The sequence below is a fragment of the Poecilia reticulata genome, chromosome 21, assembly GCF_904066995.2.
Source record: "Poecilia reticulata chromosome 21, P_reticulata-male-v2, whole genome shotgun sequence".
In the NCBI taxonomy this organism is placed as follows: Eukaryota; Metazoa; Chordata; class Actinopteri; order Cyprinodontiformes; family Poeciliidae; genus Poecilia; species Poecilia reticulata.
This window is the reverse complement of record NC_088850.1, coordinates 11,126,876-11,148,560: the sequence shown is the minus strand read 5'-3', so window position 1 is coordinate 11,148,560 and position 21,685 is coordinate 11,126,876. Positions and strand designations below refer to the sequence as shown.

Sequence of the window (21,685 nt, the reverse complement as noted above, 5' to 3'; positions counted from 1 at the left end):
AGGTGCGGTACATATTTTATTTACATTGTTTACTTTGCTAGGTTTGTCATATTTTCAGGTGAAGTTTCTTCAAGAACTTTTTTCTAGTATGCCTTAGACATGCACTCAATGTCACCTTATTATCTTTCTTTCTTGAAGGGGTTTGACATATTTTTTCTTCATTTTATCCAACCAGGCTTTGAATTCAAAGTGAAAAACAACAATTTCCAACAAGATGGGCCAGAACTGTGAGATGTCAGCCTTTGAATAACTTTTGCACAAACCGAACCGTGTGAGTATTAGTTTATTACAGCAAAGAAATAGATGGACATGGGTGAGGGAACCGCAGATCAGAAAAAGAATAAAATGGCCCAACTTACATTTTACAAAGAACATCTTGATGTTGGTTGTGCATCAATTCAGTTTAACATAGCTTATCAATGCTGGACGCTGTGATGTCAGGATTCCTTCTAACAGTTTTACTTTGTCTTATAACGTCTATAGTTGTGTCATCCCAAAGTGTTAATTGTTGCCCAAATCTTGTACTGTAAAAACTGGGGAAAAAATAATTTCACTCATCTCCTGCAACAGTTGAATATCTGCATAAATAAAACAATACATTTCATTTGCCCTGCAAAAATGAAATGTATTGCACATGTCAAGCCTTTAGAACAGCTTTTAGGTTTTGTGGTGTAAAATTTTTCTTACAAGTCTTGAGTTTTACGAGGTATTCAAGCTGCTCTTGCTACCAAATGGGACAGCCACAACTCACATGAATACAGAACATGTACATATTCTCCAAATTCCACGGGTGTTTTCCCACCTGATAGTCCAGTAGACTTTGTTTGATTTGATACAAAAATTGCAACATTTGTTCCATTTTCAGCTGGTGTGGTTCACCTTCGAAATGACAAAATAAGATCCAAGTTTTTTGTCTGTTGTGTGTTCTCTAACATGACCATAACAACCAACCCAGTGCAAAAAACTGTTAATATTTTGAAAATCCAGGGATGATACATGGACTAAGAATTATTTTGGTTAGATCTAAATTTTTGTGAAAAGGGACTTGGAGAAAAGTTGTTCTTGTAGGTGAACAGTCAAATCAGAGGAAGGCAGGATGAGCGTTTAAGTGATTTTCAGCTGACTATTAATTACTATAATTGTTTTTTATCAATTCTTTTCTCAGTTTTTGCAATGTCTAAGCATAATTTACACAAACGTCTTCCATACTTAAGCTGTTTTGTTGTTTTTTCCATCAAAGTAGCACAATACTTACTTTCCCTACTAATTTAACATGAAAATGAGTCATCATTTTCATCATCCCATTGGTACTAGTGACATTAAAGCAGTGGTTCTTAACCTTTTTTGAGGTACCGAACCCACCAGAGTCATGTGCGCATTCACTGAACCCTTCTGTAGTGATAAATAAAATAGTTTTTTTTCCCCCCCAAAATTCAAGACATAGGGATGACCTAACTAGAGTCTAGTTGGGTCACCCCAAGATCACTAAGTCTTCTTAAAAGGTAGAGTCTCAGAACAGTTCTTCAAAATATAGTCAGTGTTTTCAGCACAGTTGAGCTGACTGTCCAGGAACGAGCCAAGGTATTTAAAATTTGCCACAGTTTCAACAGGTTGGCCATCGAGAGAAACTGGAACCACTTTAAGGTCTTGTTTAGATCATTTAATTATCTCTACATTCTTAAGAGAATGAAAATTTGATAATAAATAATAAAGACTTTGCGGTATTCTGATTTAGTAATGTAATTATATTAGTTGTGTTACCACCTCCACGCCACTAGAGGCAGTAGCAACCCCGAAAAGATGCGACTAAGGAGCAGATTTAGAAGTACACCGAAAGCTACAGAATTTGGTAAAAACTGTGAGCTTTGCTGAAGTAATTAAAGACACAAGTTCAAATCCATGCTGAGAGTGGAACTCCTTCAATCAGTGCTCCTCCGCAGCACTGATGACTAAACAATGTAACGTGATCCTCTGCAGCAAGTGATGGAAAAACGGGGCGCGTCATCACGACTTTACACAAGTGTGTCTTTACCTCCGCGGCAGAGGCTCCGCCGAACCCCTGAGACCGACTCACCGAACCCAGGTTAAGAACCACTGCATTAAAGGAAGCTTGTTTTCTTGTTACTCCCCATGCATAAATTGGATTGTATTCCATAGTCTTGCTTTGAGCAGAGCGAGAATGTGCTATGCAGTGTGTGAATGATTGGTATGCACATAGCTGCATCAAAAATAAACTTGCTAATAATGGACCAAATCTTGCTCATAAATCTCAACAGAAATATCTCGGAGAGCCTCAGTGAACAGTCTCTCCTGCATATTCATTCTTTAAGTGCATTAAATGGCGCTAAGAATAGGACTCCAGACAGCAGCGCAAATTTGTGTAAGTGCCATATGTTCATTGATTGATATAAATGCACAATTTCTCCCATAGGTTTGCATTCCCATACATTTGAAGTGGAGTATCGGTTGTTGCAGTTGCTCAGTTGTCCACATAGCCCAACTGAGACAGAAAGACAGCTGAACACACCTGACCTTTAATGTTGTCTCTGTTTCCAGTCTCAGAATGTCAGATACCAGTGCCTCACACCTTCCATGCTGCTTCAGCTATTCATTGATTAAGAAGGGGGGTTGGAGAATCTATACATTTAAAAGCCATATAGTGTCTCTGTTCCCATCTATCATGCATTATTTATTATTCAAATACAACTTTTCAGTTATATATATATATATATACACACACACACATAACGAATATGCTTGCAAAATCCAATTGGTCGACACTATAAATACTTCCAGCACAATCTGGTAACCCATCTGCTGTAGTCTAATGACTATACTTCTGCAGGCAATGATCTATATTTCTGGGCTTCCTGCATATAGCTGGCGGATATCTGAAAACAATAATGAGTTGCAGTGATGCCTCTTTTCCATAGTTGATTGCAGTGTTTTTAGTGTTTTTATAAAATACATTGTTATCCAGTGAAAACCACTGCTTGCAAGGAGACTAATTTAGAAAAATTGTGAAAAGAGCATATTTGCATTGCTGTTTTTGTGACTGGACAATAATAACTGCACTGTAACTGTAGTACTGTAGTTATCGAAGTTAAAACAAACAATGTTACGTTGTCCCTCATCTGGATTTGTTTGTGCTTGTTTTATGGAGGGCTAGAGATATGGGATCAGAAATAAAAGGAGTAAGCAGATACCAGACTTGTGAACTATAAAATTTGATGATATAAGAAATAACTTTTGTGAAGAGGTTTTGAGGAGGTATGTTCAAGCATTTTTCAAAGTAGCTATTTACAATCTTTAATAATAACAATAATAATCAATTTAATTTGTACCGCACTTTTCATTAGCAAAAATCTCAAAGTGCTACACAGTGCAACTAAAATCGTAGATAAAATCAACATCATAAAAATCATGTGGAGGCAGACTTAAATAAAAAAGTCTTTAAGTCTCTTTTGAAGTCAACCAGTGGTTGCGGAGTGGTTAAATAGCCCCTTTGGGAAATACCTGGATATGTGAACTTCTGAAGTCTAATTCCCCACATCCTTTATCATTCAGTCATATAGCATGGAAAAACTCCAAAATGATGCAAAAGAAGGTCTTGCACCACTTTTCACAGGTACGTAAAACTACTCCTATCAAAACAGTCATGATGTACATAGTAAACATTTCCAAAACTCATCTTGTAATTCCGTGGACAAAGTTCTACTCTACAAGTTGTATATTTTTAAGACAGGACTTTTATTTTCTAAACGTCTGTATAGTCAGAATCGGCATCAGAGCCGATAGGCCACAGCTGTACACATAAGAGGTGGCGCTTGTATCACATGATAAAACACATGGTGGATATGATGGGATCTGTAGAGGGCATGGACCCGTTGAATTAATTAAATCAATGTCAAAGGAGCAATTTCAGCTTAGCTCACTAGCAATTGAATCTAACATATTTAGTCATGTCTTCAATGTTCTGTAGACTTCTCTACTTGTCAGAGAAACCATCAAGCACAGCAGCAATAATTGTATTCTGAGGACAATACAGTTGCCTGCTTCAGTTGATCTCATCTGGGAACATGGCACAAGCCATTGTGAACAATCGCCATCATGACTCCAGTTTTACTCAGACAATTGCTAACAAGCCGTGCCACCATTGTATTGACGCACTGTACTGTAATGTATTGACTTTCTCTAGTTCTGAATATGAGGCGCCTGATTCAGGATGTGCTTTCATCTGAGAAGGCTGTTTATGTTGGTGATGTCACTTTCGATTGAAGCTTCTTTTCCTCTGCAATTATCTACGGCTGTGCCCTTTTGTTTACGTGTCTAATTCCTCCATTCATTCAAATCAGGCCTTCGTCTGGTACTTTCTGTGGAACCCTTGTGGAAGCTGATGAATGGATTGGACGTTTTAATTAGAGGAGTGGAGACCTTTGATTGGGTCACCGCTAGTTTGTTCCCCTACCCTATTGTTTCCTGGTGCTGATAAAGGAGCAGAATGATACAGGAAAACAGGAAACATTGAGATCATTTTTGTTTTGCCTCCATTTTGTTGTTCAGATTTTGAAATTAAAGAAACTACAGATTGGATGAACATATTTTGCTCCCAAATCTAAATAATTGAATCCGCCTCAAGAACGAGCTCTTTTACCTTTGCCTTGCAAGAGCTTTTGAAGCGCTTGAGCTATTACAGCAATTATTCTTAATTATTATTATAATAATTATCGTACTATTATTAATTTTGTTACAAAGAAAATCAGCTGCAGAGATCCGCAATTAATGTTCTAAGACCTGTTCTCATGACAGCTTCCAGTAGTTCCACAGATCTGCAGCTCGTAGAGCAGTTACAAGAAGAAAGCCTTAGCAGCAGCATGCTGCAGTCTTCTTAGCATCACGGCAACCATCTGGAGGAAGACTGAACTTTTTTTTTTTTTGCACATACATCTAGCATACATCCACAGATATGATAGATTGGTTTAGATCAGAGTTTTTCGGGGAGGGGGGCCACATGAGGAAAAACGTAACTTCACCAAGCCTATGCCAGAATTAAAATAAATAGTTTTATTTGTAATTAAAGTGACAAGACAGACTCTGGGTCAAGCAAAATAATGGTTCGATCTGAAGATGCTCCACTGCCACAGTGTTGTTTGCCATGAGGGGCTAGCTAACAACGCTAAGAACAGGTCGACTCAGGTGTCATACTGAGTTTGATGAGCAAGTCCAGGAGTTTTTTGACAAGAAGCTAAAGAAAATATGGTCATAGCAGAAAGTAATTCATATTTGTAGCACTGTAAAGGACAAGGCAGCTGACGCATCATGGTACGCGGCACTCAGATAAGCTGTAAATAAAATTAAAAAAAATTTAAAAAATCTCCCTAATTTAAGGTAAAATACCAGCAGCTGTGGTTGCCAGATAAAAAATGTGTCCATATTTATAAGGATTTCATCCATACAAATATCTGTTTGGTGTCTATGAAGCAAAGTTAAAATTAATTGAAAGCAAGATGAAAAGCATGAAAGCTGAAGCAATGAAAAGCAATACAAAGTTATGTCTTGCTGTTCCCAGGCACCAAGAGGCTCAGCAACACATTGCACCCCACATAAGTGTAGCGGTTCAACTCTGCACAGACTCCAAGCAAAAAGTTTGACGTTGTTTGCTTGTTTTGACAGCCCTGGAAATGTTTGAGGTCATGGCTGAGGGCCAGAACCTGAACTCACATCCTTAAAACATTACTCAGCCAATACCCCGCCCACCCACCTCCCCGCCACTAGCCTCCCATGACCTCTGCTCCTCCAATGCTTTTAGCGTTGCTGTCTTGCAAGCCCTCGACTGCAAAAAGTACCTAGATCAGATATCGGTTGAGCACTTACGTGTGCTGGTTGAAAAGTTTAGTTTAGATTAAGTTTGGGACGCATCCGTCACCCGATGTTACCACGTAAAGGATCTACAACAGAACAGAAGTGTGCGATTGCAGTCTGGGTAGAAGCCAAACAATAACCAGAGAAGATGCCTGAAGATCTACTGCTTGCTTTCAATCCTGGGATATACTGTAACTTTACCAAAAATGGACTGTTGGTGATGTTGTATTGATAGCTAACCTGAATTACAGATTCACCAGTTTGCCAAACGACATCTTGTGTGTTTTGTTACTTGCTCTGAAAATAGAATGAGAGCCAGAGAGGGTTTTATTGCTGAGTCCTCAGACAGCTGATTTACATTCCAGCTTGAATTACTGTAAAGTATGAAGCTACTAAAGGTGAGGACCTGATCATCTGGCTCTCATCATTTTTAAAACCTTGTCAGCACGTTTTTTTACAAGAAATCTTTAGTTGTCCCTGAACTCCTCAAATAAGTACTTGTGTTGTACAGTTCTAATGGATGTTGGATTGATTTAGCGTGGCCACCTACAGCTAACCTTCAGTTCATGACTGAGCTGTCATGTTGATGCCTTTCATGCTTTCTAGTTGGATCTCTCTTGAATCCTTGATCATGTTGGCCTTTTAATTTAATCCAAATGGAGCCAGACAGCCACATTTTTTCCATTAATATTTGGCATCAAATTAATCGCAAGATATTTATTAAAGGTCTTGCACGTTGAAAATATGTGGCCTTGTTCAAACTCCAGATTCAAGAAAACATTTGTGTCAGAACTCCAAAAGCCTCGGCACAGTCTTTAAGCTTTAAATGCAATCAAAAGAGCTCCCTGGAATCGTTAACCTTTGAAGCATTCTCTTGGGTTTATTTACTTGTTTTTGTATATCAGACCCATTCCAGTTTTATGATTTATTTTTGTTTTTGAAAAGGGAATGGCCATGCCCGTCTCTGAACCTGTACTGAACATGGAAATGCATCGAGTACAACATCTGTTAATTTTCCATTTCTATTTTTTATTTTTTTGTAAACTGTTTTCCACTCAGACAGTTCTACTTAAAGCTTCAGTCATATTAAGATGTAGATGATTGTGGAGAATAAACAGTCCTGATGTTGTTTGATCTCTCATCCATCTGCTTTCCATACAGTTAAAGCTGTATTAAGTAACTTTTATTTTAAAAAAAATGTTTTTTACATATTTGTTAAAACCTGGGTCTATAGCTAAATATATTTAGTTCCACAATACACCAAACAAAATTTTGTATAATACATTATATCATTTAAATCATTTCGCTTCCAAATTTAAGGGAGTGTAAGAGATTTAAAATGTTTTTCCGGGGTACATAAACCTGAAAGGAAATCCTATATTTCTTGTAATCCCTTTATTTATAATAAACACAGTGACATGCATGTCCTCATTCGCTTCTACTTATGTGATATGACATATTTCATGTCTTCTTCAGTGTAGCTCACTTTAGAGCTCCATATTATTCACTACAGAGTCTGATTGTTGCATTAAAATTATGTGCATTAAAAAAATCCGAAACGACTTGGTGTGTAAGCGTATAAGTAGATTTCAAGAATCCCAAAAGGCATCTCTATTCAAACACAACTACGGGGCCTGGCCTCCGACTTCAAACACAGCTGAAACACAGTTTTATTAATTCCCTCCTCTTTAATACAGTGTGACTTGATATCCTCAACGTTCTGTGAGTTAGGAAGTGCCCTGGACGAAATTGGAAAAGTGTAGGGAAGACAGAATCCCATTTCAGGTCCAAATTGAACTCAGCTGCAAACAAAAAGAAGTGAGGCATCATCTACCATGTCTGGGTCTCACTCCCTGCAAAGAAACCGTTATGTTAGCATTAAGTGAACAAGGATATGATGCTTCTCGTAGTACAGACGTCTACACATTTGCATTTATATGCGAAGCCTCTCTGATGCTTGTGATTAAAGAAAGTCAGACCTGATGGTGCATCACACAGATGATGCAGCCCAGTGGATTTCAGGTTGTGGGAGACTACTCATGTTGCATTTACTGATTACCAAATGACTTCCAAATAACTGTTGCATGTTTCTGCTCATTTATGGCAGATGTATTTGTTTTAGTAGATCCAAGGAGCAATGTGATTCCAGAGTCACCTTTGTGCATTTTCTTAAATAAAAGATTGAAAGTAAATATGTTTATGTACATTGTTTGTTGAATTATATAACAGGGAATGGTTGAATTAAAAACAGTCATGAGCACGCTGTTAATTGTCAAGAGAGATGTGGAAAGAAACTTTGTATGCCAAGCATCTGTAAAGAAGAGAACAATACTTGACACAGCAGAGTTCTAAATTACGACTGATATTTTGTTACCAAATACAAGAGGATGCAAATGAAGTCTCCTTTGGGGCAAAGAAGTGTGGCATTAATCACTTCCCGTTACATAGTCTCAAATATCTAAAACCTGGCGCAGTATCCGTCATATTACAGAATGTTATGTTTTAATTTGCCATATTTCCAAACAGAAGTCATCTATAAAATGTTCTACACATACATATCTTATAAACCTGCGTGCAGCTGTCGGGCAAAAATGTTCAAATGTCTAATTTGCATGATTTAATTTGATGAGTGCTGGAGCAGAACACTGCTCAGACTTGTCATTACTTTGCTTGTAAATCACACAATGACTGTAATGCTCTCAGAGATGCCAAGGCTCATGTTTTCAAGAAGGGAAAATGTTGTTCCACAGAAAAGAAGACACAAAAGGAGATCAAACGAAAACTGGGCATGTGGGATTTTTTTCTTCTTCCATACTTCTGTTCTCGTACTGCAGAGAAAATCGGCACAATAACTCCCAACGTGCATTAAATGGGATTATTTTGCTACAGTACATTCACAAAGATCACAAGTAGGATTAAAGGGAAAGTTTGTAAGGACACAGAAGACAATAAACTCCATGAAGAATTCAACCAAACTTACACTTTGATTTGACTTTTACTGCAGCTGAGCCGACGATCCTGAAACAGACTAAATAAAATATGTTTAATATGGGCTGGCATTGAAACCATAGTCAGAGGGGTATTACAGGCAGGATGGATGAATGACATAAATTTCATATTTATGCCAGTAATGGACTTGCTGTGAGTCTATTCGTCATCTCGTGTGTTTAATGCTCTAAAGAAATCAATTTAAAGGAACGAATAATCCCCCTACACACTTAAAAAAAAAAAATCAGTCAGCAAAAATAAATTTATCACAATGTATACAAAAAGACTAGCGTGACAGTTAAGAGCTCATTACAGCTTTTAATGTATACATGAGCATGTCTCACCTATGCCATCTTATAGATACTGAAGGCTCCTGACTGCATGAGGTTTTGGGTAGAAAAGGATCCAAGCAAACTAAATTTGAACAACCTGCGAATAAGAGTCGGTGAAACATTCCTAACTGTTCTTACTAAAAAAATTATCACCAGAGTCTCACTTCCAATGTGTCCTCAGAGGTGTTTTATCAGATCAGTTTGATGAAGGATGTGTCTATAAATAAATATGCTGTGATCTTTTTTTTTTTCCTGCAACTCAATTTTTGAGTATATAATGAAGGCTTATGGAAACAAGATTCCATGAAAAATGTCTAAAAACTGAGAATCTTTGCTTAATTGTGCGTTTAGGCAACCCAGACATCCGAATTTATAGCCAAATAGTCTAAATTACTTCCCTTCTAAACTGACATTACTAACATCAAATAAATATGCATCACTGTTTTCAGGTCATTGGCTGAAAAGGCATGTGTCCCCTAGAAAACGCATTAAGCATTTCAATCATCCCATTGGAGCAGAGATAGGTGGCAAATGTTCAGAGCATGTTTCCGGTCAGAAAACGCGCATTTTATTAAATATATCTTAAATAGCACATATGGTACAAGCTTGAGTTTGGCATCTATGGTCATGCCACACAACATGAGCACACATCGATCCTCTGGCCGTGTTTTCTGAATTTCAGGAGGCGAGAATGTTGTTTCTGACCTTGCAGTCCAATCGGGGTGATGGGGTGGTGAAGAGAACTGAGCAGAAGCTGGCAGCAGCAGGCAGAGAGGCAGTCAAGCAGGAGCAGCGCATAAAATGCAGAGAGCAGCTGTAAGTTTTATGGCTTAAACAGTCCACCCAATTCATCAGTAGAAGGAGCACAGCTCCAGTTGACTGCCTGAACTAGCACTGCCTGCTAAATTTACATCCTATTAAGAAATAGCATATTAAAAAAGTATTTATGTTGTCCTCAGTTATTGATGGAAAAATCAATTTTAACATTCAGGCAGAGAAATCCCTTCAAGAAGCTGAGGAGCCACTGGTATTTTGGTAGTTTATCTTTGCTGATGAGCCCCAAGTCTGAGTTTGGAGGGCTTTAAATACTATATTTGACTGTGGTTAGTCATTTTCCTTATTCTTAACCAGTTGCTGTTAGACCCATGCTTCCCCATAGCCATTTGTCGTTCAGTTAATCATCCCCCAGTTCTCCTTTCAGTAATCACTCCCCAAATACAGTATTTACCTCCCTCACCAGTTGTCATCTTTGTCATATTTGGGTCTTCCAACTCAACAATCCATGACAAAAGGTAAAACATACAAAAAAAATAAATAGTTAAATGCTGGTACCTATGGTATTTAGGAACATATTTTCTGCCTTCAGTGATATCACCTCTGCGAAGCACTGCAATTCAGATTGCTATATTTTACGTTAGCTTACTTTTAGTAATGAACTTCAAATAACTTTGGTGACATGGTCTATTTTAATTTCTAAACCTAATATTAATGCAGTTAAACCTACTGCAGCAAACTAAAGAAAGGACAAACACAATGGACCACTGAGAAAGTAATATATGTCCATCTCCTGACATAAAGCAGGTTTGGGTAAATCCCAGAAAATCGTCTTGTTACATTTCCCATTGAGCAATTCCCATGAAACTGTTCAACATATAAGCCGCCTGATAAATAAAATAAATAAAAAAATTGACTATGAAAAAGCATGTAGAGTGCCAGATGACATCCGCCTCCATTAGTCTGCAACAACCGGTAGATCTCTCTTATCCTCTCCTGCCGCTTACCGCCACACATTCATCACACATAACACTGCAGCTCATGAAAGCAGCAGGCAGCACACCGCTCTTAATGGAGTACAGGCAAGGCTAGCAACATGCAAATTAATATGCCTCACCGGGGTGAAGACTTAATAGAGTCTTATGATTGACCCACATTTAACAAACTCTCACAGGGTAAAATGTATCGCTGTGGCAGCACTCGTTTCTCCTCTCTGATAGCAGCCATTCAAATCCCCTTTCCCAATCACAGCGTTGCCTTGGAAACGCCGGCAGCTGCCAGGCAGTCATTTAGAAATTCCAAAATGAAGCATTTGGATCTTTGAAAATTCCTGCAGTGGGAATACTGTCTGCCAAAGACACACGATGCAAACGTGGGAGATTAACATATGCTACCACATTGTTTTTGTCATTGTGTTTTTTTTTGTTTTTTTGTTTTTTTGACATAACTTTTTCATGTAAAATGATAATCATTCTGGATAAACCAAAATGACAGAAACGTTTTATGCGAAAACGACGTGTTTAGCGATTTCTGTTTCACGAGCTGTCTTCATGATCACTTGTTTGCGGATGCTGTATGCTGAGCAGCTGTGTTTGTTCATTCTGGTTATTTTATTACTGCTGTTGTGGGGGAACAGGGCTATTTACTGGCTAGACATGTTAATTAGACCCCCGATGTGCTATCCAAGCAGATAGGAAAAGCAAAAAGGCCGACTTTACACAAACACGTTCAAAAACGGGAGGTCTATTAGGACTATTTTTTGCATGAGGTTCCCCTAAACAGCTGTCGTGGAGATCTTGATTAAATCACGTGGGGTTCATCAACAGATATTTCCCCACTTTAGGAGTCCATCACGGACTGATTTAAAACCTATGAAATCTTTTGTTTGGTGAGGAGCGGCATGTGGCAAATAGACGAATGAGTTGATCTCACAGTAACCTAGACATTTTACGATCATGACACAGTGCAGGCCTTCAGCTAAAAGCAACGGGGCATTAAGTAAGCTGAGATAAATTGAGAGGATGTGGGTATTTTAAAGCAATAAAAAAGGGAAGGTGACTTTATAGACTGCATAGATAATGAAACTATTTAAAATATTTTCATTAGCATTTACATATTGACTTGTGGAATGTAAAATTTAAAGAAAAATAAAACTTTAGTTGCCGAGGATGAAACTAAAACAATGCTAGATTTCTCCAGAAAAGCATGTCAGTTAAAAACAATTACAATCTGTTTAAAATGTGATAGTATAAAGAAATACATTTGTGGAAAGAAACTGTTCTGTTTTTTCTTTATGCCTTAAGACAATGGGAAAACAGCTTTTGTTTTCAAGGCTTGGACTTTGTTAGGCTTGTATCAGATGCCTTCAAGCTTTTCATCAGCTATCCAGCCTCTTTAAAGAGAACAAGGGTAGCTTGGCGTTGCTGTGTGAATCATATTGGACATGGAGCAAAGAAAACGGAGGCAAAAGCTGTGAGGAGCTTAGAAAATATGAAAAATGAGAATTGACACTTTCCACTAAGGACACCCTCACAGACAGACAGAACTGGGCTACCTGTCAATGATGATCAATGGTCATTACCGCTGTAATCTTTTTCCAAGGCTGATGTTTTGATGCTGATGTCAATAACTTATGCGTTGACAACTCAGGAACAACCGCTATTAAAAGCTGCAGTATGTATATCTCATACCATACTATTGTATTGTATTGTATACTATGGTATGAGATAGATAATCTGAGAAAACGATAGCTCCTCTGCCTTCTCCCAGTGCTCCCAGTTCTATCTAAAAGCAACCAGATGTAGTCAGGAGGCTCAGGGAAGAGGAGGAGATCCATCTTTTCACAGATTGTCTGTGTCACAGTATACCGTCAGTACATGGTGACAGTTCTAATAAATATGTAAAAACCATATTTCCATATAAACATTACATATGACACCTTTAATGGAGGAAAGACAAAGATTGCTGTCCATCAATATCTATAGTAAAAACTGTAGCTTTCTTTAGACCTAAAGACATGCATGGAAAAGTGTGTGTAAAACCTTATAGCAAAGCCATAAGTGAGCACCTGCAGTTTCTGTAGAGGTGGTATGCCTAGTTCAGACATACTTATTCTGAGATTAATGTATGAGAATAAGTGACATTGCCTCTACATCACCTCTAGGTACTTATTCCCTGACACTGCTGCTACTTCACTATACTTATCTCATTCAATCGCAACATCTGTTGCATTTTTAACTATAATGGGCTCCATGGAAAACAACCCAGGAGGGGTTTACTATTGACAGTAACATACAAAAAAGCCAGAGTGGAACTCACCAAAATTTTATGTTGACAAGCCCCAATGTTTCTGACAGGATATCTTGAAAAGACTTGAAAAGGTTTGAGGTTTTTTTTTGTTTTTGTTTTGTTTTTTTAAATCACCTCCATATTTGCACATAGAACAACACAGCTTTAAAAGAAAACACCACCACACCAATAGAAAACCTCTAATATTTTCAGGATGCTTAAATCCTGAAAAGATTTAAGCATTAAGCAACCCAGTGTTAACAAGTTTATCATGGATGATCCAACAGGAAAATAATGCAAAAATCATTTGAAACTGTATAGAAACTGGGAAGACATCACAACACAATTTCTAATTCATTGAATGTGTCTGCAGTTGACTTTCTACTTTTCTGACTAAAGACCGTTCACTTCCAAGACTCATGCATCGCCACAACAGCCCAGCGAGCAGTAAACATGGTTCGGATGATGGCTTCGGCTGTGTTACCAAAGAAAAGTTTGGGCTTCTCTAATTGCTGTTTTCCACACAGAAAAAGGCGACTGGAAGCCTCAAATGTTACATTAGCATCTCAATTTGGAACAGCCTGTCGTTGGCTGCAAAGTTTAGGACAATGAATGGGTTTGTTTCTAAGCCGATTATGTTTGTGGCTTTGTCCCTTTTTCATTAAAGGGAACCCAAGCATAGCAGGTTTATTGAGCTTTAAAATATCTAAAATACAGATAAAATACAGTAACCCGTCTCTTTTTGGGAGGTCAACTGATCCCAAGATCTGAGGATGACTTGCTTTTGCTTTGAAAAGCTGCAAGATGTCATTAAATTCTTGCATAATCCCAGCCTCTGAGATTACAGGTGGCTTTTTTTCTGAACTTATTTTGGTGGGTTTAAATACCACGAATATATTGCATCCACTTGGGTAAATCTTTTGATTACGGTTAGCCAAGCACTGCACATGAAACACTTTAGAGAAATTCGCAGCCCACCGTGGTAATCGCTGCAGTGCCGTAACAAAAGAACCATCACGATCCATAAAGACAAGTTTTTGTTGCCACACAAGACATCTAAACAGCTACCTGGATGTTCCTGTTAATCATTGATGTGGTGCAACCTCTAGATTAGAACGCCTGGTATGATCAAACGAGTTGTGGCAGACAGGGAACATCCTTAATTAATTTGTTATGGTAACCAGGTTGCATGAAAGTGTCTGCCAGATGGTGTGCTCACTGAGCACGCCTCAGCTCCGTGTACATTAGTTTTGAAGGAAACTAGTCGACGATTTCAAAGCTCGTGCGTATGACTTCATTCATATTCACGTATATATAAAATATCACTGCACCCAACTATAACTGTTAAAAGACAGTAATCACAGGAATTTCTGGTCATAGGATTTGCACACGGAAGAAAAAAAGAGCAACATTTCCTGAATCTGTTTGAGGATTAGCGGCCTATTAAGCTGCAGGAATCAGTGTCACTCGGTGAAAATATCTGCCAGTCGCCCTTCCAGCGGTTCAGCTGCTTTCAAACCAGCCATGAAAGATTCATCCCCTTTGTGCCGACGCACAGCAGGCCGCGCATATTCAAATGGCCCCTCTCCAAAAAGAGCAAAGACACTCTATCCCAAACAGTGTTTAATATTTGGATGAGTGAAATATTTAAGAATTCACAGACACATACAACATTTATCCTTGCGTAACAGGGCCCCAGTGACAAAACATTTTAAGACTAAGTATATTCAGTGAAGCACTTGAGCTCAGCAGGATAAATGAATCCAAATCACTCCTTGCATATTAGGAAAAAAACAAAAAACACCTAATTTGTTTTGACATAAAGAGGATCAGCAGAGGATAGCAGCAAATTGTTCTTAATTGGAATATCAACAACTGGAGTTTCACACAGGAAAAAAAAAAAAAGCACTTTATTTTGATCCAGAATACAGAACAATTGAACATTATCTGTATGTGTCATAGTATTATAGAAAACAAAGCATCTGAATTGCTTACGTAAGATGAGAAATCTCTACTATTTCTTTGTCCTGGGAGCAAGTCCTCAATACCCCAGCGACGGCTCAAAGAACCAGACAGATTGAACGTTTCTGCAATTACACATGCACACAATCTCAATTTGTGTCAATTTGTGCTGCGGTATTTTGAAACCAAATAAAACAGCAATTTTAAACTCATGTAGGCGGGTGCATTCCATATGCCACCGTCTTATTTCATGCATCCATGTGGACAAGCGAAAACCACCCTGTTTTGGGATCTTTTTGTCTATAATTGAAGGAGAAAGCGGGCGCAACTCAAACACCGAGTCCTCGCCTGAAGGTTCTTCTCACTGGGAAGGCAACCACTGACCCAAAGTCATTTTTAAGTTACAAGGTCAGAGATTCAGCCACACCCATGTCTGTGTTCTACATCTCTTTCAACTCTGGCACCAAAAAATGTATGTCTATAGCAAAAAAAAAAAAGGTTCATTTTGATGCTTTTTTTTTTTAACATTACAACCACAATGAGAATTGTGAAATGTGATAGCTCAAAACAGTGTTTTGCACAGCAGAAGTAGAAAGGCACAATCCAAAATCGAATATCTGAAGTATGCAAGTGTGCATTTTCATTCCATCCTGGGTTCAGGTTTTTACAGCCCTCCAACAGGCTTTCTGATAAGTTTTACCATCCCTCATGAAGAAGCCCATCTTCACAGCATGATGCTGCCACCACTGTGTTTCACAGTGGGGATGGTTTGTTTATGGTGATGTGCTTTGTTTGTTTTTTTCCAATATGCAGAGCACATGAAGACCAGAAGGTTTGGCTTTTGCCTCAATTGATTGGTGCAAATATTTGCAAATTGACAAATGCTTCATAGGAAGTCTACGGTTTAGAGTGGAAGTAAAGAGAAAAGATCCTCTTCAACGTGGCAACAAAACACAGAAGTTGCATAGTTTAATGTGCGGTGCACTTTTTTTTCATTTGAAGTCAAATAAAATCTGAAATTAGAAAACGTATGACTAAGTAACCATTTATAAGAAATTCTTGACCTTTAATGCAGAAGCATTGCAGAAAATGTAGCCTCCAAATGTAATTATTCGTAGCCTATTTATATAATTACATCTTGCAGCTAAAGCTTTTATTCGTGCCCTGAAGGTGCAAAAGTGTAAAGCAACTATTGTTAATACACTTTGTACCACAGTTCAATTACACATCTAAATGTCTGTGATGTTAAAAGGTCTGCTGGCGGTGTGGGCCACCATTGTGACTGTACAACTGAAAAAACCCCACAAAAAACAAACAAGAAAATAAAACACTAAAAGCACCAAGGCAAAGGGCATTCACATGCTTATATTATCCTGGAGAAGCACACAGTTGGAGTTATCAAAAAACGAACTAGCAAATTCCTGGGCATTCTTCTACCAAGTAGCAGCAGACAATTTAAAGTAAATGGGTTTAAAAGCAAAGGCAACACCCAACAAATATGTGGCAGAATTATGGGACACACAATAGAAATAGAGCTTTACTTTGTTTCTTTAGTTGTTGCTTGATTATTATTTTCACCCCCAATTGAAGGGCATGTTGCTTTCACATTTCTGTTTAAAAGTTTGATTTTTTTCTTTTTTTTCCCCTGAGCCTAGTAATTCCCACATGCAATCCCTCCCAGCTCTACTTCAGGGTTTAATACCTTCATACTTGGAAGTGTGTGTTTAGAATGCCGTCTATTGTTTCAGCTGACAGTTCTCACGTTGTGACATAATCAGCCACTGCTGGGAGAGGATAATGACTGATGATGATCTGCAAGGACTGGCTGCTTAGTTTTTGTTACCTGGGGAGGTAATCGATGCCACAACTAGGCGTGGCCTTGCACACCAAATCAAATAAAGTGTCAACACAGCCGTCTCCCGCGTGCCACGGTCAGATCCACGTAATAAGTCTGAAAAGATAATGGAACTATGTAAAAGAAGTGTTAGTTTTGAAGGGGGAAAAAAAAAAAGAACTATCTTGAAAATCAGTGGAAAGTAGTTCCATTCCCTAATGCTGACCAGTCTTTTCCATGCTTCTTTTTGTATCTTCATCTGCGTGTCTTTAGTGTTGAGTTTTAATACTTGCTATCATCCTAATCTGTCACTTCCTCCACAGATTTTTTTATAATTTTTTTTTTTTCAAAACAGGATTCTGTCTGGCATCTCCAGTACATTAATATTACTTCCAGTCAAATGATTACATTTGGGTAAAATTAAAGGTTTAATTTAAATCAAATCTGCCAGGCTCATGAATAATTTGGGATCCCCTTTCGATAAAATCAGTCTGAAACCTGAAAACCACAATCTCGCAAATGATCCTACTGGATTATTATGGCTGTACCATATACCAAATACTATTATTATTGTATTAATTAATTAATATATGAACTTATCGTAAAAGAGCATTAGATTTCTAATTAGCAAGGACATTATAGCACAAATCTTTCACTATTATAGAAAAAGGAAAAACACTTTTACCAATTTCTCCACTACTTGTTATGGTTTTCCTATGATGCTAGCACTGCAGCACAGCTAGGTGCTGCAGGGAGAGAGAATATTAGCTGGTGAGAAAGCAGTGCTTTAGTCAAGTTAGGTGTAAACTTCAATGGAGTACTTATATGTGGAAAAAGTGTATTCCAGAGTTTTTATGTTGCTGAGGGTGTCGTTTATTGCCTCTCTTTTTCTTTCTTTATTTTCTGCTTAAGTTATTACCATCTTCTCAGATGTCTTCAATAAGTGGCATATAGTTGAATGTTTGCTTACAAATTGAGAAAAAAGAAAAGTTTGGAATCAACTAAATGCTTCGACAGTCGACCAAACCGAAAGGATAGGTATCCGTGCAACTAGCTAGTCTGCGGTTTTGTTATACGTTTGTAAATGAGCCATCACAAGAGTTTTCCTCCGAGATTTGTAGCATCAGCAACGTTCTTTGGTTTATTACAAGTGGTTTTAACTTGCAACACTGCCAGTCACCTGATTCTGCAATGAGCAGCAGAGCACTGTGACTGCAGCCCCTGTGGAAAAGTTGCCTTCCTCGCCACCAGCTTAATCCCTTTCTGGTGTCACACTGATTCCTGTGGTGCGAACATGGCTTAGGTCATTCATGTTTCCAGTCACCACGGCAACAATGGCTCACCGACTTGTCATTTGCTGTGCACCATGCCAGGCTTGTGGATTGCCTAACCCTACTTCTCAGTCAGTCGGTAGTTCAAACAGTATGCATCAACAAACACTTCTGCCCAGTGACCTTCTCTTTACGGTTTCAGCCAAATTGCACAAAACAACACGCTTTTTACCCCCAATGAACCGATTTCTCTCCCTTTGTGTCTGCAGTGTGCCACTCTCACCTTAATTTACCCTTCAACCTCCCTCAGCCACACAAGCTTATCGCAGATGAACTTTATAATGATTACTCTGCTTCATCTGATTATTTTAACTTCTATGCAGCAGTAACATAATGTCTCATTAAAGATCCTGACTCATGACAACCGGTGGGGGAGGAAATGGAGTGGGCAAAATGACTTTTATGCTTTCGAGTATCCGTTTGCTGCTTACAGGGTGGGATGCATAGCTCTGTGTTTAAAATATTTCTTTTATTAATACAATTTCCAAATGTGTCCTTTTCCATAAGCATGACTGAACCAGTAATTCAACTGCTTTGTGTCTGCTTTTAGTCTGACTGATGATCAGCAGAGCTCTGTGAAGGCATCATTCAATCACAGTCGGTTTTGTCCCTCCAGCTATCAGTATTTGTTTTTTAAATTAAGGTTTTGTGTTGGTTTATCCATGCGTTGCTTATTATTTCTAGAACACACTACAGCTAGGTTCATACATATTTGGACACTGGCACAAGTTTTTTGGGTTTTTTTCCAAATCTGTTTACTGAAACATATTCTATTCACAGTTATGTAATGGTAATGCATCATATTGTGCAAATTTTCAGCTTATAATTTAGAGTATCTGCACTCAAACTGGATGAAAGATTCAAGAAATGTAGCTCCTTAACATGTATTACCTTTTTATTAAAGGGACCAAAAGAAACTGGACAACTGACTCAGTAGTTATTTCATGGGTCAGTGTTGGGCAATTCCTTTTTTTTTAATGTCAGCATTTTAAATATAATTATTTCTAACTTAGCAGAAATTATCCAAATATGTTCAGAAAATATATTCATGAAATATGAATCCACAATTATGTGGAACTTTGTGTTATCCTATAATATCTTGATAAAATACACTGTTGTGCTTGCGATTGTAACGTGATAAAATCTGAAAAGTTGAGTGGGTACGACAGTGACTGCAGATCACCAGCTCCAATGCTGCAAGGCGCTGCAGCCCAGGGAGTGATGATGACGGTTTGTTTTCTCTCTCTGCTGTTCATTTACCGGGCAAAATCAAACAAAAAGAAATACATTTTCTACGTAAAAGAAGTGTTGTGTTTGCAATGTTTTTTTTGTTTGTTTTTTTTTTTCCCAATTTTGTACGTCGTAAGCCTGTATTTCCATAAAATAAGTGTGTGAAAGAATCCCTTTTCAATATCAAAAATGCTTAGAGTTTCAGAAAATATGACTGAAATCCAACCAATATTTGTTTTTTAAATGTTATTTTATGAGAGCTAAAACTGTAGATTTCCAATACACATAATAAATATGTTACAGACTGTAAAAAAACCCATAAAAATATACCTTTTTGGAGGAATGCTACTAACATTTCTTTAAATATTCACATTTATATTTTTGATATGGGTTAATCATGTCTAATAAATCTTCGGTTTATAAAGGTGTTTGTTCTGTTCAGACTCGTTGCATGCATCAATGTGTATCTGCTGCCCTCTAGTGTAAAGACTCAAACATTTCAGAAACTAGAGAATCATCCAAATACCTCATCACATCTACCTGTATGTAGATATTGCTGCTGCACTGCATGTGGAAACTTCAATTACAACATTAAGACTGTTACTGATACAAGTAAAAAATAATTATATTTGTGCATTTGTATTCGCCATAGTAGACTTCATCTACGCGTAACGACCTCAGTATAAACTCAGCTGTTGTGTGAAAGTTTCAGCGGTTTGTTACAGAACATCAGCAAACAGCATCATGAAAAGCAAGGAAAGCAAAAGACAGATCATATATAAAGTTGGGGAAAAGAATAAAGCTTATGAAGCAGTCTCTGAAAATTTGAATACATATTAGAACGCTGTTGAATCTATTATAAAAGATAATAAAGAAGACCACGCTGAAACAGCCATTCAAGGAACTGATAGAGTTAATCAGAGTGGCTGTTAGGAGGCCCATGTTTAGAGAAGCGGCAAATTGTCGACTGGTAAACTATTATTTATTCACTCTGCAACAAAGGAGCCATTGTTGACAGATCAATAAAAGACACCCAGCTTAGATCTTACAACCTACATGTCAAAATCACTGGAAATATCCCGCTGAACACACCATCGACATGGCGAAACGTGCCGGTGATGGCAGCACCTGGAAGGCTTTTCTTCAGCCATATTAGGGAATCTGGTAAGAGTTCTTGGGGAAAGTAATGGAGCTCGATGCATTGGAAGAAAACCTTGTTTTCTGAACAAAAGGTTTACCTAACCGCAGGACAATGACTGCAAGTATACAAACAAAGCAACAAAGAAATGATCAAGCAATGTCCAAGTGTTGTGGCAAAACCTAAAAAATGATTTCTGCAGATATTCTCCTTCCAATCTAATGGAGCTGGAGCTGGTTGGCATAGCAAGACGGGCAAAATTATTCAGTCCAATGGTGTAAAGTTGGTGAAAACTTGCAGCAAAAGTTAACGTAGTTAGGAGCTGGATAAAAGTAATACTATCAGATAATTTATCAAGGAGCCAATGGGACCAATTATAAAAAAATAAATGTTCTTTTTACTTCCTTGTTATGGATTACTTATGTTTTATCACATCAAATCTGAGTAATATCCATTAAAATGTATTGTTTTTAATGTGGCACAAAGCAAAAAAAAGTTCAAATGGAATAAGTACTTTTGCTGTACTTCTGTAAATGTAGTGTAAAGTCCAAAGACCGGCCATTAAAATACTTCTGAAAGCAGACTGCAAAACAAAGCCTGTTCATCAGATTTGCTTCACGTCCAGCAGATCTATGATTTTTGTAATTTGAAGCAGGAAAATAACAAAAAGCTCTGCGTTTGAGCTGTTTTATATCATCTTCATTTTGAAATAGAAACTATGTTCAAAACTTTTCAGGATTTTTTTTAACGAATTAACTAAAAAAAAAAAAAGAAAGAAAAAGCATGAAAAAAAATGTATAGTTAAAAGTAATGTTTATGTTCAGTCCATTTTTTGGACTTTGCAGTTGATTTTTGTGGACCAAATTGTGTGACAACTATACAAAAGGCGAATATTTGCAATGCACAGAAGTAGATCCTATTTCTCCTTTCTAGCTAAAATAAAACA

General features: G+C 37.8%; 1 long non-coding RNA gene across 1 annotated transcript; it reads right to left on the bottom strand.

Annotated features, from left to right (window-relative positions):
• Window positions 1-267: 267 nt before the first annotated feature.
• On the bottom strand, window positions 268-20,261 carry LOC145549764 (uncharacterized). Its single transcript, XR_014085615.1, has 2 exons — window positions 13,275-20,261; window positions 268-9,936 (listed from the first exon to the last, which is right to left on the bottom strand). It is a non-coding gene; the product is annotated as an uncharacterized LOC145549764 (long non-coding RNA).
• Window positions 20,262-21,685: the final 1,424 nt, after the last annotated feature.